General features: G+C 39.6%; 1 protein-coding gene across 13 annotated transcripts in view; it reads right to left on the reverse strand.

The window, feature by feature from the left end:
* Window positions 1–17,265, reverse strand: part of ZBTB20 (zinc finger and BTB domain containing 20) — a 452,132-nt gene that overhangs the window by 113,602 nt on the left and 321,265 nt on the right. For all 13 annotated transcript variants that reach the window (XM_082751625.1, XM_082751617.1, XM_082751629.1 and 10 more), the window contains one exon: window positions 2,592–2,646. The gene's annotated coding sequence lies outside the window, so the exon portion shown is untranslated. The remainder of the gene's footprint in view (window positions 1–2,591; window positions 2,647–17,265) is intronic.

The following is a 17,265-nucleotide window of genomic DNA, read 5'->3' on the forward strand; positions in this document are numbered from 1 at the left end:
GGCAGAGGGCAGAACAAATCAATTATTATCTATAGATTGACAGGTACCATTAACAGCTTCCAACGTGAAAATGTCCCAATTCTACTTTTTGTTTTTTTTCTTTTCTGTTACCCAAAAGGACTTAAAAGATCAGTGGCCTGAAGGACCTACCTTACAGAGAGAAAGGAGAGAGCCAGTACAAGCAATACAAACTTTACACACATGCCTGAAATAACATGAGGCTCCTGTGGAGCTGGCTGGGATGGGAATGGAGGAGCACAAAGAAGCCCTCAGCTATAGAATAAGCCTGACTTAAAGAAGCAAGAAAGTGTGTGACTCGAGCCTTACAGGTCAAGAAACAAAGGGAAACGACATCTTCATGGTCACACAGCAAAGCACTGTTAGAGAGGGATTTCGGCTCTGGGTTTCCACGTGCCTATCCAACACGAAGCTAGCTTGTTGCTTCCATCAAAACTGCCTTGCACACAGCTACCTCACACTGCCAAAGCAGAGCAGGGATAAACTGGTGAATTTGTACAAATGTTGATGGCATGCAGTCCCTGCCACAGAAATAAACGGCTGCACCGCTGCTGCAGGAAGTGTTCACACAAGAGGTGTGCCTTTCGAGTCCCTGAGTATCATTAACACTTTTTATCAATATCATGAAGTTCTGCAACAAAAATAATAGGATTTGTCAGGGACCGTTATGAACCGCCTCTGCTGGATAAATACATAATACATGATGGCAAAGGTCTGATGGGACTTTAATCAATTGCCTTTCTGAGTCAAATAAATGTCACATTAGACGTAAGCCATGTTGTATTCTGTGGGGGCCTCTGCTCCCCTCGTCTCACAGGCCTGACACTGCCACGGGGAGCTATGCACGCGCATAGACTCCTACTTATTTGTAGCAAATATATCAGAGGAAAACGGGAACAGCACGTTGTAAATTACAGATTTGGGACACCTTATAATGAAAGGAAAAGGGGAATGGAAAGAAATATGGGGAGATCACTGGCATGAGAGGTCAGCTCAAATACGTCTCCTTGGTAGTTGGCATTGTCATATCACCTTTGGCAGTCACTGCAGCATATCTCATGTTTTTGCCCATAGGGCGGGGGAGAAGCAAGTCTGCCATTTCTTTCTGCATGGCAAAAGTACCGAGTCAACTTTAAATGTTAAAGTCACATATTTTAGCTCTGCCATCAGCAAAAGAAAGCTCTTTGTTTCAGCATGCACCTGAAAAAATTCTGAATGTCTCTTTGCACTTCAGCGTGCCTTTGAAGGAATTCCAACAATCAGAACTCAACTTGAACTAAAAGTTGCAGTTTAATTTCTCTCCCAAATATAAAAATGCTATTTTTTCTTACTGTGCTATGCCCTTTTTTTTTTTTTTTTTTTTTTTAAATTTTAATTCCAGGCAGCACTTTAACAGCCATCTACTTTCCTCTCTGAACATGTAGTAGACACGAATTTAAATTGCAAAATGGAGATCTGAAGTAACACAAAGTCCAGACAGATTTGGACATGGAGTTCTAAACATAAATTTAGAAGTCCTCATTATTTTTGGCAATAGCTCCAGCTTGAACACCCCAAAACAGTGGCTTAAAATGCTGGTGGACATTTGGAAAACTTTAGTCTATCTTTACTTTAGTAAATATTATGATGTGGTAGTTCTATATTTCCCTTTATATCACAACAAAAAGCTTCATTGTTACAAAACAGTAGATTTCACTGCCAATATGTATTAAAAACTCAATGCAAAATGTAAACTTTTGTTCTAAATACACAAAACCATCACAGATTAGAGCCTGGCAAGATTAAAAACTAAAAGAAAACAAACAAATTCTCCCTAAGTTCCATTCCCCGTGCCCCCAAAAACGAAAAAGCAAAACTCAAATGATTTTTTTTTTTAAATCTTCCTGTTCCAGTTCTTAAGAACACAATTATCTGGATTTATGTTGTATTTTCTCCAATGAAAAAAGTCACTGCACTGATAACTTACATAGCAGCAGCCAAACGCAAGTGAAGGAGAACAGGCAAAAACAGAACCCTACCTAATATTTTCCAAAGAAACTACTAACAGGCTTTTAGTTCTGATATTGTTAGGTGTCAAGGTGAATACAGCATATTTAGTTTACCCAGATAAGAAGAGCAGGTTGGTATTAGGTTGGAAAGGACTGTGGTAAGGAAGGGTTCTATGTCATGAGGGGAGGTATCAGCAGGGGTGGGCTGAAATGCTAGTTGACTGATTCCTACACTTGTTTAACTCTTGCACAGCACGGAATACGACACGCTTTATTCTCAGAGCTCAACCACACAATACCCATCACATCAAATATGTCCCCAGATTTAACAGAAGTCCTCCAGAAATGCACATATTAATTCCAGATCAATTGATCACACAATGTCACTGAACTAAACCTGAGTCCCATAAGCTGATGCTGCATTATAATTCTGGACTGCTGCACCAGTAAAACAACTCAGTATTCACTCTTATGGCCAGTAACAGAGAAGTTCACAAGGGCTCTCTACTGCTGTGAATGGAACTTGAACAAAATGTATAACTCATATTAATGAAAAGTATAAAATGTTTGGAAACAAATACTTACAGAAGAGACAGGAGAGGTTCCTTCGGAGGAAGGCCACAAACTGATTGTGAGTGATCTGTAAAGAAAAGGGAGAAAAAAAAGAAGAAATTATGAATTTAAGTGATAATAAACACTCTAAATGATATCAAGATAAAAAAGGGATTGAGGAGGCTCACAGATGGTAGCAGTTCCCACAGGAGAGAAAAAAAGTGCTTAAAATTCACGAAATGTATACATTTTGGAAGTTTTGAAATTACCTGACCCCAAAACTATATAGCTGAGAAAACTGTTAATGGCGGAGGAGCTTTTCAGTCCTGTGATAATTTCAAGCCAGCAGAGACTAAATATCCTCTGGTGGCTGTTCAACAGTCTCCATGAAATAGGCTTGTGGCTCCTATGGACAAATGCTCTTATCACAAAAACACTGCCAGATTTGAACGGCATCCTTCTTAGCAGCCGTGCCAGATGATATAGGCCTCTGAAACAGAACTCGCCTTCTTGATCCTGACCTTCACAGAAGAGGGGTTAGGCATATTATTAGGGCTGAGGATGCTTACATTACAGCTGATAGCTGCACAGAAAAATTGTGTTGTCTTAGTTCCTTCTGTCAACACAGTATCTTTTGGACTTGACAGATTTGTTACCCAGAGACTCCTAAGAAAAAACCAACACAACAAACGGATGTATCAAAGCGGAAAGGCTAAAGGATTACAAACTTTTGGTAGACTAAAGGTCTGGTTTCCCAAGTCTACTAAGGAATACTAAGCTATACGGCCAAAATGTATTAACATAGGATTAAGGAATGGACAAAATGAATTAAAACTCTGAATTGTAAGAAGAAGATACACGCCTCTTTGACAACGAAAACAAAGGCAGATGCCCCCAAAGTGTTTTATGCTACAAATCAGTCCTGTCCTGCCTTTCCTTCATCAAGCTGAAATAAACTCAGGCAGTCAGACCAGACAGTGTTCTCTGAAAGATTGCTGGTCTGGGGACCACAAGCACGGTGCATAACGGCCCCGGGATCCATACGGTGCTCTCTAGTACTTAATTCAAGCCATGGCTCTCATCTACTGTTTCCTGTCCAGGTACAGGGAGAGATTAGCTCATTACTCAAAGCAATTAAAAATATTCACAGAAGTACGAACCTAAGTTGAGATAGCGAAGGAAAATGAGGAGCTGTCACAGGAGAGAAAGAAGGAATTCAGGTAGAAAATCTATTCGGAGTTATAGCTATTATTTGTAGGAATTTTGGGCTTGGTAGAGGAGAGTATGAGAAAAAGCATGAATGCTTATCTAGTGTTTGGTCATCTACCCAGGAAGGTAGAAGAAATACAGCAAAGAGCAGAGAGAATCATCAAAACTGCAGGTCAGCAAACAAGATATTTATAGCATTTGTTGGATAGACTATCCTGAGAGGCCCTATTTAGCTGCAAGATTTCTCTTTAAAGAAGAGAGGAAACTGATTACTCCCACATTTAAGAAAGATTTGTATGAGACAGATGACAGGATGGATTCTGCCCAGACTGAAGAGCTGAAGTGTCTCAAGATATGAGATGGTCAAGATCAGGCTGGTAGAGAACAGGTCACTATTTATGTTATTTTGAAGAATCTGTAACTGATAAACTTTAACAGGGAAGTTCAGGTAGAAAAAAACATTCTTTTCTAAGCATGTATCCCTTATTTGCATTTTAGATGGCTCCTGAAGATTTGAACATGAGGCTCACGGACACATCTGGAATAGACTGTATGCAAAGGACTGCAATGGCTGCTATTTGGGAAGTACTTTTTTAGGGTTTTGGGCAGCTGGGACACTGAGCTGCACCATAACAGAACCTGAGACAAAAAGTTTGAGCCAAAGAATGTGTCTTGGAGACCCAGAGCTTAAAAAAAAAAAAAAAAAGAAAAGACAAGAGAAAAAAAAAAAAAAAAAAGTAGGAGGCATCCAGCATGGGAAAAAAAAACACAGAATGGAAAATTTTAGCCTAGTGGTTAGAGTTTGGCTGTGTTATAAGCAATATAAAACAAGTTCTCTTAAGGGAAAGCATCAAGCAACTTTGATGACATGGATGCCAAAGAATTCTACAAATTATGGTCTGAGACTCTGGAGGTGCTGAGTAATGACTTACACCAGCATTACCATAGAATTTGCTGTAAGGAATGAACAAGACTGTCATACCTAATTAAAACTGTAGGGTAATTTTAGACAGGAGGAATATACTAGAAGCTGCAAACTAGAAGCTGGCAAATCGTCAGAACTGAAAGACCATAATTTTTTAAATGATCGCAATTGGTCTGGACACTTGATTACAAGTTTTGTTCAAAAGAAAATACATAAAAACAAAACTTTCCATGTAAGTATTTGAAAAACAAGACGTGTCTGAGGAAACTATGATTCATTCCAGGTTAGATAACTGCAGCACACGTATGCTGGAGAGAAGTGGGCCAAGTTCTCTTCTCACAGCCTTGTGCAGTCTTGGTTGAAGCCATGAGCAGAACTGGGGTGAAACTTTTCATCATATGGCACTCTTTGTCACTAGAGATGGACATAACCTAATTACACTATATTAACACAGTAGATTTCTTCAAGATATACTATTACATGATAGATAAAAAATGAAGTCTAAGAAAGCTGACCATTTTTCTCAGTCCTCCAAGTTATAAGCAGAATAATTACCCTTCTCTACTTATGTCATTTGTTTCCCACCCAGTATTGCTCTATCTGGTGGGGTGGAGAAAAGGAATCCACTGATCTTTTTCATATTCAATTCCCAGTGTTAATTAATCATTATTACTTGGAAGCTGTTTTGGCCATTGGACAGGATAGCCAGGGGCAAATCTTAAATCTGCCCTTGTGTCATTGTGGCCAGATTCAGCCCACTTTCTCTTTCTTTGCCTTGTGAATAAACTCCATTTAAATCACAAAGACTAAGAGACAAGTAAGGCCTAAACATTAAGGATATTTAGGAATCTATCTCCCCATGATTTTAATGAGAATTAGGCTTCTAAATGTTCAATGATTTCTACTTACGGGGAGTTAAGATAGTGAAATCCAGTCATCTGAGCTACTTTATGTATGCAGGTAATAGATTTATGAGTCTAAATACAATTTTCAAAGGTGACTTAGGCATTCACATCAAATTCTACTGGAAGTTAGTAAAATTTTGGCTGTAAACCACCTGGGGACTTCAGAATGTTTTACCTGTGTTAACTTAAGTAGCACTTACTTTCAATTAAATTAACATCTGAGGTGCCAAAGTCATTTTTGCAATTGGCATTTAGTTGCTTCTAACAATTTATTCACTAAGTGGCTTGAGTTAACCTGCTTTGAGTGCCTTCTTCGTAGTGGTAAATCAGGACAGAGATTCTGCTTCATTTGTGCAAAGTGATTTAGGCTCTTTCAGATGTATTGCATTACCAAGATGAGAAATGATTTTCATTCAACCCCTTTGCTGGCAAAAAGGAGGCAGGTTATGAACTACCTTAAACAGGGTGGCAACAGATTCAGATAATCCCAACCTGACTGCTCTTCCCTCAAAACTTTTTCAGCCTTTACCAACAAGGAACCAGCAAAGAGCACAGATTTATATGACACCTACTCAGGGTATTGAATCTGAGATGTAGAGTATTGCCATACCCCTTTCTTCTGGATGCACTGCACCTGCTCTGCATATAAACTAGAATTTAATCCTAGCAGAAGATGAAGACAATAATTTACTAGAGAATCCCTCAGTTCAAAGGAGGCCAAACTGAGCCACTGCCATGATGGGAAAAAATGGTAAAATGGGAGGTTGTTTCAGCTGAAATTCAGCAGAGCTCTGTAAATGATCTGAGGGGGCAGAGAGGCTACACTGACATAGCAGAGACATGTCTCTGACATAGCAGAGACAGATTACAGTAAAATTAAATTGAGGATTTTAGTGGATATAATTGTTGTTTTTATATATTAATGAACAACAATAATACGTGATTCTAAACTGAATACCAGGTTTGACATTTAATCTGAGCGCTCGTACTATCCATAAATGTTCATAAACGTCACAAGACCCCAACCCTTTGATTGAATTACAATCCAGTATGCAATTTAGGAAACATGGATTAATCTACATAGATTTATATTTCTCCAGGTTACATTGTTATTTGTTGATTTATACCCTTTCCCCTTAAGTGTTCTTTTCATCGAGAATCCAGGAAAATACATGCAAATATTTAATAGGAGAGCAAAGGAGAGCAGCTCAAGATCCAGCGACTAGCAGCAGATGGAAACTTAGTTCAGTGAAACCTATACTAATTATCATTTGCTTTTTGAAATCACCTCTGCTAATGGCCAGCAAGATCTTAGTCCCTGTGATATCTCCTATTACCTCCACATTAACTCTTACTACAGCCAACAATCACCTAACAAGTTTCTTGGCAAAGCTGTGCAATTAAACTGCCTTTCAATCATCTTGCTGAGGAATCCAGAAATGGAAACTGCTTTAGTATTACAAGTTAATTGCAAAAATGCAAAGGAAGGCAGTTAAATGTTATGTTACCATCCATCTCTGGGGCTCCCAGCACAAGAAATACATGAACCTTATAAAGTGGGTCCAGAAGAGAGCCACAAAGATGATGAGAGGGCTGGAGCACCTCTCCTGTGAAGAAAGGCTGAGAGAGCTGGGGTTCCTTAGCCTAGAGAAGGCTCTGGGGAGACCTCATTGTGGTCTTTCAAAACTTAAAGGGGGCTTCTAAGAAAGATGAAGAGAGACTTTTAACTGGGATAATAAATCACTAATAAAAATGATAAGACAAGGCTTAATGGTTTTAAACTAAAAGGGTAGGTTTAGATTAGGAAGAATTTCTTGTCATGAGGGTGGTGGCACAGGCTGCCCGGAGAAGCTGTGGGTGCCCCATCCCTGGAGGTGCTCAAGGCCAGGCTGGATGGGGCTTTGGGCAACCTGGGCTGGTGGGAGGTGTCCCTGCCCATGGCAGAGGTTGGAACTGGGTGGGCTTTGAGGTCCCTTCCAACCCAAACCATTCTCTGATTCTGTGATACCAAATGTATGAGAACATCTTAGCCACAGATGTCACATGTGAGGCAGGGAACTACATCAAACAAAGTGACATATAGATGAAAATGATCTTAAATATCTTCTTTTCCTTCCTTCCTTCATTCCTTCTTTCTTCCTTCCTATCTTTCTCTCTCTCTTTCTTTCTCTGTGGTCATGCTACTTGAGGTGACCACCTCTTTTACCAACCGAAATACCTAGAATTCCATTGCCGTCTATATTAATAAGCTTCACTGAACAATGGTATCTGCTTGGGGACTGATAATGACACCTACTTAAACAATGTGTTAAAGCACAGAACAAACCAAAAGGCCATCCTCAGAAGCCCTATCTTGCTCCCTTTGAAATCAACAGTTTTCTCAAAGGATTATATAGGCCAATTCCCATTTTCCTCTGCATTTTTACTTCTGTGTGCCTATGAGAAGAGGGACAATGCCACAGTGCAGCCCCTGTAGTTGTGAATTCATTCATTCATTCATACATATATTAAGAGAAGGACTGTCTGCTTTATCTAATTGGAAGGGAAATAAGCATCACTCTGTTGACTTAGTGCTAGGGAAGTGATGAACTGAAGAGATGGTTTTACAAGTGACAGCTTACTCCAGTGAGGGAGAAAGCACAAATGGAAGAGGGTACTGCAAATTGGGCTTGAGGGGCAGTTACATGGTCATGTATCAATTGTTAGCCTACTACACTGGAGAATCAAAATAAAATGATTTTTAAAAAATGACAAGGATTATTTGTACATGTTAGAAGTACGGTATATTACACTGAAATGTAATTTCACATGCACTTTGGTTACAAATCATTTAAAAAAATTGAATGTACTCCTTACTAAACGTGTGCACACTCCTTTTAATGAAATAAAAAAAAAACAACTAGTGGTTCTGCAGAGAATGTAACAGAAACCTGAGAACAATTTTGAATCACAATTAATAAGGATATGCCCATTACTCGTTTTCCAAAGATTGTTTAGATTGATGTTTAGAAGATACAGTCCACAAAAGGTAACAGAAAGGGTTAACTGTTTTTTTATTCCTCCCTTGAACTAGAAGACAGAAAGCCTTGCTGTTTACCTTATCACATATTCTAATGGGTTTATGAATAGCCATATCTTATGTTTTCTTTAATTAGTATGTAAGTAACTACTTAAAATAGTTGTTAAATCTGGACCAGAAAGCGTAATAAAAGGAGAGTAGTGATTTTGTTTTTCAATTAAAAATAGCTAAAATGTTAGCCTTGTCTTTTTCAAATTAAGAAATATGCAATGGGCAAGGGATACTTTAAATATGTGCTATGCATGCATGCACACACAAATGCTTTTATAAACCAGAAACTTCACGGACCCTTAACTAGAAAATACAAAAGAAGTCTTGAAGGAATAGATTTTTCAACACACATTGCTTGCCAGGAGGACTGGATAATGTTATATTTTGATAAGACCAAAGAAATTAATCCAAAGTTTGGACTTTTATGCTTCTGTAAGCTAATTCAAAAAGACACCAAGTCAAAGAGCTGTCTTGTTCTGTCGCTAACTCAGCCCAAAATAAGTCCTACCAGCTGTTCTCAGTGAAAACAATGAGGTAGATGAAATAAGAAAAGGACTCTCTTACATTTGCAGACTGAACTCTAATTAACATCCATCAGAGGTCTCCAGCTCCCCAAGAAGAACTTCAGTCAAGAAAGGTCTCTATATAAAGCACCTCTGAGGAAAACATCTTTCAAAGAAGAGCAGGAGAACTCTCGGAAGCAACATCACGTTACAGCTTCAACAGCAGCTGCTGTAAGAGGTTCAGGGTGAGAGCAAAATGAGCAAAAAGCCACTACCCCCCCCAAAAAAGGGTTAAATATATAGTTGTTTAAAAATTTAAATGTAGCATTTTGAGTGTGCATCTTGACCTAAAGATGGCATGAAACATTATTATGATTAATTTTCAGTAACTCTGACTACTGACTGTGTCTTTGAGGATTTTGTAAAAATAAGGGAAACCAGGACGTTGGGTTGGCAGGTACCTCCCAGCACAGCCTGGCAGGAGAAGGAAGCTGCCCACCACCACCCATCTTGTGCCAGGGCACTTCTGTGCACCACTGCCCCAGAGATGGGCACAGGCAAGCAGGTGCTGTGCTTCTTATGTGCCTGGGGATTAAATCTGGGAAACAATACCTGGGAATGGAAACAGATTACCTGGGAATGAGCAGCCATCACCAGAATAACCCATACTGCCTACGTCTGAGTGCCCAGGGGTGCTGTGCTGTAGCATATCTTCTGCTTCTCTACTTGGAGATTTGCAGCTCCAGTGCACAGTCCACATTCCCTTCGCCCTTTCTTAAGTACCTGTCCTGAATTCAGCGGTGCCCAAAAAGTTGGATTACACGCTATAAGAAAGTACAGTCAAATAACACCAAACTATTTAAGCAGACTAAACTTGAGTAACTGAAATGTTAAGCTGAAAAAGTATGGTACGAGGAACCAAATGCATCTGTATTAATAAAAGCAATTAGTGAAGTTTGGCTTGTTGTCTCCTATTAATAATGAGATAATTGCTCTAAACTCTAGTGATACATATAAATAGGTTACTGATATGAGGAAGTGACCCTGGAAAATGAGTTTAAGTTATTGGTTGGGAGCTTTCTGTTGCTAATTACTTTCTTTCTGGGTATTGATGTTCCTCTAGGATGATCTGATAAATCTAGCAATGTTGTGATCACTCCTCTAAATGGTATCTTTGGATCATGCGTGGTCCCAAGAGCCATGACACTCCAGTGTACTTTACGTAATTTATTTCCAAAGTGAGACGTGCTGACTCTCCATAATATTTCTTTCATTTTAACATCTGACTAACATTCAATTTGGGACATAAGTACTCCGATATATCATTTTTCCCTGAAGGCACTGCAGATCAGAACTAAAGGGCACTGAGTTTGCGAGCACCACGAGGCTCAGATAACGGGGTGGGCACTGTGAAGCTTGGCTGAGGGAAGCTGCAAGGGGACTGGAGGGCAGTGCAGAGCTCTCAGAAGCCCCAGCCTGGGGTTATGCTGGGCTTGAAAAATCTACCTTGCTCTCTTTGGAGAGAGCTGCGTAGTCTATATAGTGTTTTAGGACTTGAATATGAGGGTGTCTGTGAAATCAGGAACCAAGTGGCAGCAAGATCATTATGGAAAAGTGTAACGATGTCAAATCCCTAATCGCAATCATTTAAAGAAAATGTCAGGATGTTTTCCTAACGGCCTACCCAGAAGAGAAATCATGACGTGAATATATGAAGACCTATAGGAAAATGCTAACCTGACAGATACCAGGAGGAGCAAAGCCTTGAAAGGTACCATACGGTTTGTGCTCTCTTCTTTACAATTTGTACAGCCTCAAACATACACCGTGTTCTTGTGACAGGATGCAATGCTTGGAACTAGACAAAAAGCATTACAGAAAGTATTTCATTTTCCTTTAAACCCCTACAGGCCCACTGAAGTCACCAGGGTTATGCAGCTGCGCCGGTGTGTGCAGTAGTAAGCCCTCAGCATCTATAAAAACAGGTGAAATATGTGCCCTTTCTGAGTTTTCCAGAAGGATGTCCAACTTTTTTTTTTTTTTTTTTTTTTTTTCCTAAAAGGCCATAATCAATACTTTGGAATTTATTTTTCACCTGCTTCTTTTCACTCTATGCCTATTAAAGTAAATCAAAACTACCATATAAAGACCCACTAAAACAGCTTCTGGGAACAATACTCTTCATTTTATATTCGGTATGAGAACAGCGTACTCTATAGCATGCAGTTAGTTTGGTGACACGTGCCCTGAAAATTGAGTTTCAGGGGAACTAAATTTTTCGTTGCCTTTTTAGATGGGGATGGGTGCCTGAAGAGGCAAGAATGTAGTCTTTTATCACAGAATCTGATTCCTCTTAACATTGAATCTGATGCCATTTTATAGGATCCTGTCCCTAAATTTAAATGTTACTGCAGATTTATCTAAACAACCTTTCTCTTTCATTCCTTATAATAATTATTATATATAATAATAATTATTAATATTATTATTATTTTTATCATTCCTTACAGAAAGAGGGCTTTAAGTGGTGCAGCAGCCAGGTAGCTTAGATGGTCATTTCACTCCAAATCTTCAGTCTTAACCAGGGTGACCATTTGATAATTTAGAGAATGATACCAGCTATTTGGCTGAATCAATTTATTCCAAAATGTAATTGAAAAGAAAAGATGCATGTCCCAGTCAGTCATAATATTAAAGTAACCACACTGTAAGTCCCTAGCAGCTTTTCTAATTGGTCTCATTATCTGAAGCGACACTGTTCCAGTCCTGAACTTCCTTTCTTGAAACACCAAAACATTTTGAGGTATCTCAGCCTGGCAATTCCATTCAGTCAACAAGTGGAAATAATATTTATAAATGAATGGTGGGAAGGGCTTCAAGAATATCTGACTTACTTTGGGAGTTTTCCAAATTTTCCAGGTTTATCCAAATCTATACAATTCATCCAGGGGGGAACTAACGTGCCTTGAAGCTCTGGAGCTCGATATGCATAGTCACCGGAGTTTAATTTACAGAAAAATATCTGCCAATGAGCTGAATGCTATATTTTGCTTTACAGAAGTCATCCTTATTCCCATTTTATGGAATGAACAAATGAAAGGATAGGAAGCTAAACTGATCTTGAAGTCGATCAATGCTAAATGATAGGAAGCACAGGAAGAGCACAAAGCTGCACCAGGGGAGGTTCAGACAAGACATTAGGAAAACTTTCTTTATTGTAAGGGTGGTCAAACACTGGAACAGGCTTCCTAGTGAGGTGGCTGATGCCCCATGCCTCTCAGAGTTCAAGAGACATTTTGATGATGCCCTCAATAACATGCTTTAACTGTTGGTTAGTCCCAAAGTGGTCAGGTAGTTGGACTAGAAGATCCTGGTAGGTCCCTTCCAACTGAACTACTCTATTCTATTCTGTAAAGTAAAACTGAGAAATGATCTCACATCTTCTGATGCCCAGTTTAGAGCTTTAGCCACATGAAGTGAGAATAAAAATCCTTAAGGAAACCTGAAAAGCCATCTGCATACTGCTTTCAATGAAGAAAAGCTGATCCCTTTGATTGCTGAAGCCAAGCCGAACAGCAGACACAGAGATTTCACGAAGTCTCTTAGTGGCGAGCCATAGTTTACATTATTTATCAGCTTTCCTACAAAGCGTAAGTGTCCATTTCACAAAGACAAAACCAAAAGCAAACAATTCCAAGAACTCATCCAAACCCAGTTTACATAGTTCATTGCATCCATTTGCTTCAGAAAAGTAAACCTTTCCTTATGGGTTGGGTTTGAATATAATCATTATACCATTTTCCCAGATCAACTGAAAATGCAACAAGTTACAGCAATCAAAAGGAAGTTCACAGGTGACTCAGTTTAAGAAGCAGCACAATAAACTGACATAGTATAAGAACATGTCACTTCTATAGATGGACTCTATCTTGTAAAGCAAGTGCAAAGTTACATTCAACGTTAGTTTGGGAGACAAGTGGGTGGAGGAGGAAAGAATCAGATCCAAGGGACACTGTATAGCACAAGAGCAATGCTAGCTTTATTTTGCAACCCATTATTTTCATAAGAACATGAATCAAAGAGATAAACTATGCCAATTTCTTCATAGCTGACTTGTTACAGGATATTGTTTGAGTCTTCACTAATGACTCCTTGAGGTTGGTTATTACTGTGATTAGGAGTTGGGAGGATAGAGGTCTGAGACCTTTCAAAGGAAACATTTTGTTCAGAACTGTTACAGAAGATAAAGTCAGCATTGCAGTAACTTTAACAACCCAACCAGAATAATGGTCTGTGCATGCAGACTGCGCTTTTGCTATTTTAAATGAGGGAGATAAACTCTACATAAGATGGGAAGCCGAGATAACCAGCTATTCAGTCTTGGGGATCAGAAAGCTGTCAGCCTGAGAAATATGAGTATCTGTGGAAACACTCTGGAAAAGGAAGGATAGTGAAGTTATTAGCAGGTGGGGGAAAAAAAAAAAAAAAAAAAAAGGCTTTAAAATTTGCTTTTGGTTTGTGGCAAAGATAAATACATCAAGGAATCTGAGATGCTTCTGTACCTTTGGCAGCATACTGAGATTTCTCTTTATGCAAAAGCAGGGTGTATGCAATGCTATTCCGCTCTGACAGTTATCCCAAAAAGACCAGTGGTCATGCCCATCACTGAGGTCAGCATGAAAACTCCTACTGGCTTCATGAAAAACAAAGCAGAGGTAATTCTACACTACCGTGTGCTAGTTTGTGGCAATGGCAGATAAAAAGCACTGCTTGAAGATGAGGGCAGGTTTTGTGGGATCTGGTCCCCCGCAGACTCCTTGGTCAATTTAGTCATAAAACCTTAGTATTCTCATGCCACAAAACTGAGATTATAACAACTCAGTTCCTCAGATGGTATATTGTGAGGGAATGCATTTGAAAATTAAGAATCCTTTTCTTTCCTTATCAACTCTATTATTTACCAGTTGTAGCTTTTTTCACCAGCGTCTAGCACTTACCAGAACGGCAGGGGAAGGGCTGACAGTGTTTGCCCAGACTCATTTGGTACCTTAGAGACAGAGCAAGGTACCTGACAAAGGTATCATTATACCCTGGTGAAATTTCACTGGAGGATTTTGAGTTAACCACGTATTTGAGAACAACTAGGAGTTTTCCTTTGTCAAAACACTCAACAGTTTCCTTGTTGGCACAGGTGAAACAGTGAAAAATGCTGTGGAGAGCAATGTCTTCTCTAGCCAGAACTTTTTAATACACACAGATATTAACAAACCAACCTGAGTGCTCTATGAGCTAAGCTCGTGTCAATATCCTGAAAGACCCTCCAGGAAAAGTTATGTACTAGTCTAATAAACAGACGCTATTTGCTACGATAGCTATATAGAAAATGCTTGTGCTTCCTCAAAATATGTTTTCCTGGGGAAAGGACAGAGATAAGACATACCATGTAACCTTGCAGATGATCACTGTTTTCTAGCTTCAAAGAAGGGAAACTCATGCAAGCAAACAACCGCTTCCACCCGCACCGTACGAAAGCGATCACTGTGAAGGATTTAATGGAATCAGCTTGTCAAAATGATGAAGCTGAAAAAGCTTTTACAGAATATGTCCATGACAAAAAACTTTAGCATAACGTATATAGTGCAGAGTGGTTTTTGTCATGGCAAAAAGGAAGGAATATCATTAATTTAGACACTAAGTGTAAGGTTCTGCTGAAAACCTCCATGGGATAAATCACAGGAATACAGCCTTGACCAGACAAATGGAGCCAGGCAAGTCCCAGTTCTTGTTAGAAGTTATCGAAAGTGCCATTGAGTTTTTAGAGTCTGTCATCTCCGGTAGATGATAAGAAAAGGGTTGGGCTGTTTTCTTCAGATCTACAAGCATCTGGCTACAGTCTTGCTGAGGCATATACATGATTGGAATCGAAAATGAGCTCTTTTAAAAGTGCTCCTTAAAGGGACCCTATTCATACACAGTACTTTCTCCCCAAATCTTTTATGGGAAAGAAGCTCATTACGGTCACACAGACAAATGCTGTATAATCTTTCACCCTGTCCACTAGCGATGTGTTCAATCCAATTTACAGCACTTCCCGCTATTCTAGTTCTGGACTCCCCACACAGCTCTCCTAAATGCATACCCATCCTGACCCACTGCTCCCCACCTGCTGTTCTTTCAATTTCAGGCTTCCCTGGAGCACTGACTGCCATTCATGCCTAATAGCAAGGTGGAGCAACTTGATTATACAACTCTGAAAAGTAAAATTTCTGTGCCTTTTGTGCTGAAATGCCATAATTAAGATACGTATTATCGTATGTTGGAATGCTCCGAGATAGCAACGCAGTGGCCTTCACTTCAGGAAATGACATTTTGTACCCATGACAATTTATATTCATCGAAAAAAAACAAAAGTTTCTGATTGTAGCTCCTTTAAGCTTCCTCCATAACTAGCTGATCCATCTATCCCTGTTCCTTTCCTCCATCTCTACGTCAGCACTCAAGGAAGTAGAGGTTGGTAATAAGTACAGAAACATTTTCAGGGAATCATTTACTTGGCTTATTCACGTCCTTTGCTTTTGGAATGTCCACTAGCAGACTGCATATATATATATATATATATATATATTTTTTTTTTTTCAATGCAGCCTATTCTTTTTATCTACCTTGGGCAATACTGTTCACTAAGCACCTGCAGTCTGCTTCAAGTACTTGAGATTTGGAACAGGGGTGCAGAGGTGGGATCAAGCAATGCAATCAACCACGTCACACAATAGGTGAACAGCATTGTTTTTGCTTCCTGACTGGATTAATGTTAAACCCTTGAGCCCTGAAACCATGTACTCAAGCCTGTGCTTAACTTCAAATGTGTGAATGCAATGGGACTCAAGCATGTAATTAAAATTTAACCTTTATTTCAGGTTTTAGTGAGTAGAAATGGACTTACGCATGTGCTTAAATGACTTGCTTTGCAGAGACAATTTATTGAGCTGAAATAAGAATTGGGAAGAAGAGATGAAGACATCATTGGGATTTGGATTTATTCAAGACGAGAGGGGAGAGAAATGCTTCTATGGAATTATAAAAGTGAATGACTTCTTTTGGAAGAGAGAAAGCATTTTTGATGCAATACTCCTAGATTTACTGACATTCTGTAGCTTCCTGGTTAGGGACGCAGTTTAACTTTCTCTCACATTTTCTACTTAAGCTAGTCGCATATGTATGTCCGTTGCCATTTGCAGAAGGTCAGGACAGCTTCTGGGCTGCTTCCTTAGACTGCACAACGGAGGTGAGAAAGGTGTGTAAAGCCACATCTCACAGCGCTCACCACTTAGAGAGTAAATACATCCACGAGCTGATAGTTCACTATCTAAGAGAATACGAGCATGTGATTTTAAAGTGGGCCTTTTACCTTTGCTAGAGTAAAGCCTGCCTGCTCGTATGTTTGCACAAAGCAAACACATGAAGGGTGTGACTGCAGCCGGAGCAAACTCATTTGTAAAAGTAAGCGAATACTCATGGACTTTTGGTGTGTGCATGCGTTAATGTCCACACAGTTGTTCTTTTATTAGGTATAAATGGCCTTTCTGGTTGACACTGAGAAACTGTACATCAGTGTTCATCGCAAGGAAATATTCACATCTGCCAGCCTCCCTCCTCTGTCAATACAGCCACGTCGAGGCTATGAGCTGGGGTGACTCCTAAAGATGATGCAGGGCTGACAACAAAACCTTGCATCAAAGGTAGTATTCTCTGCCTCTGTGAAATGCAGGCATTTTACAAGCCTTTCTCCTTAAGGAATTAGGATTAGACTTCAAAGCTGCAGAACAAAACAGAGCCATACAGGCACACAATTATTAGGCTAAGTTCACGGATGATGATACCAAGGGGTTTAACGTTCATGAGATCTTTTCAGACTATTGTAGCATCCTCTCTGTTCTCAGAATCCTCTTCCCTGAGAGTGCCTCCAACCCCTCTTGCAGCGCCCACTGTATTAACTGGCATGACATTGCCATGTGTCCCCTGCCACACAGGTGCCATCATATTCCCACTAGGAAGGTTCAGTACACATCTTTCATTTTTTTAAATAAGGGAAGGA

Source organism: Aythya marila, assembly GCF_965140915.1.
Source record: "Aythya marila genome assembly, chromosome: 1".
NCBI lineage: Eukaryota > Metazoa > Chordata > Aves > Anseriformes > Anatidae > Aythya > Aythya marila.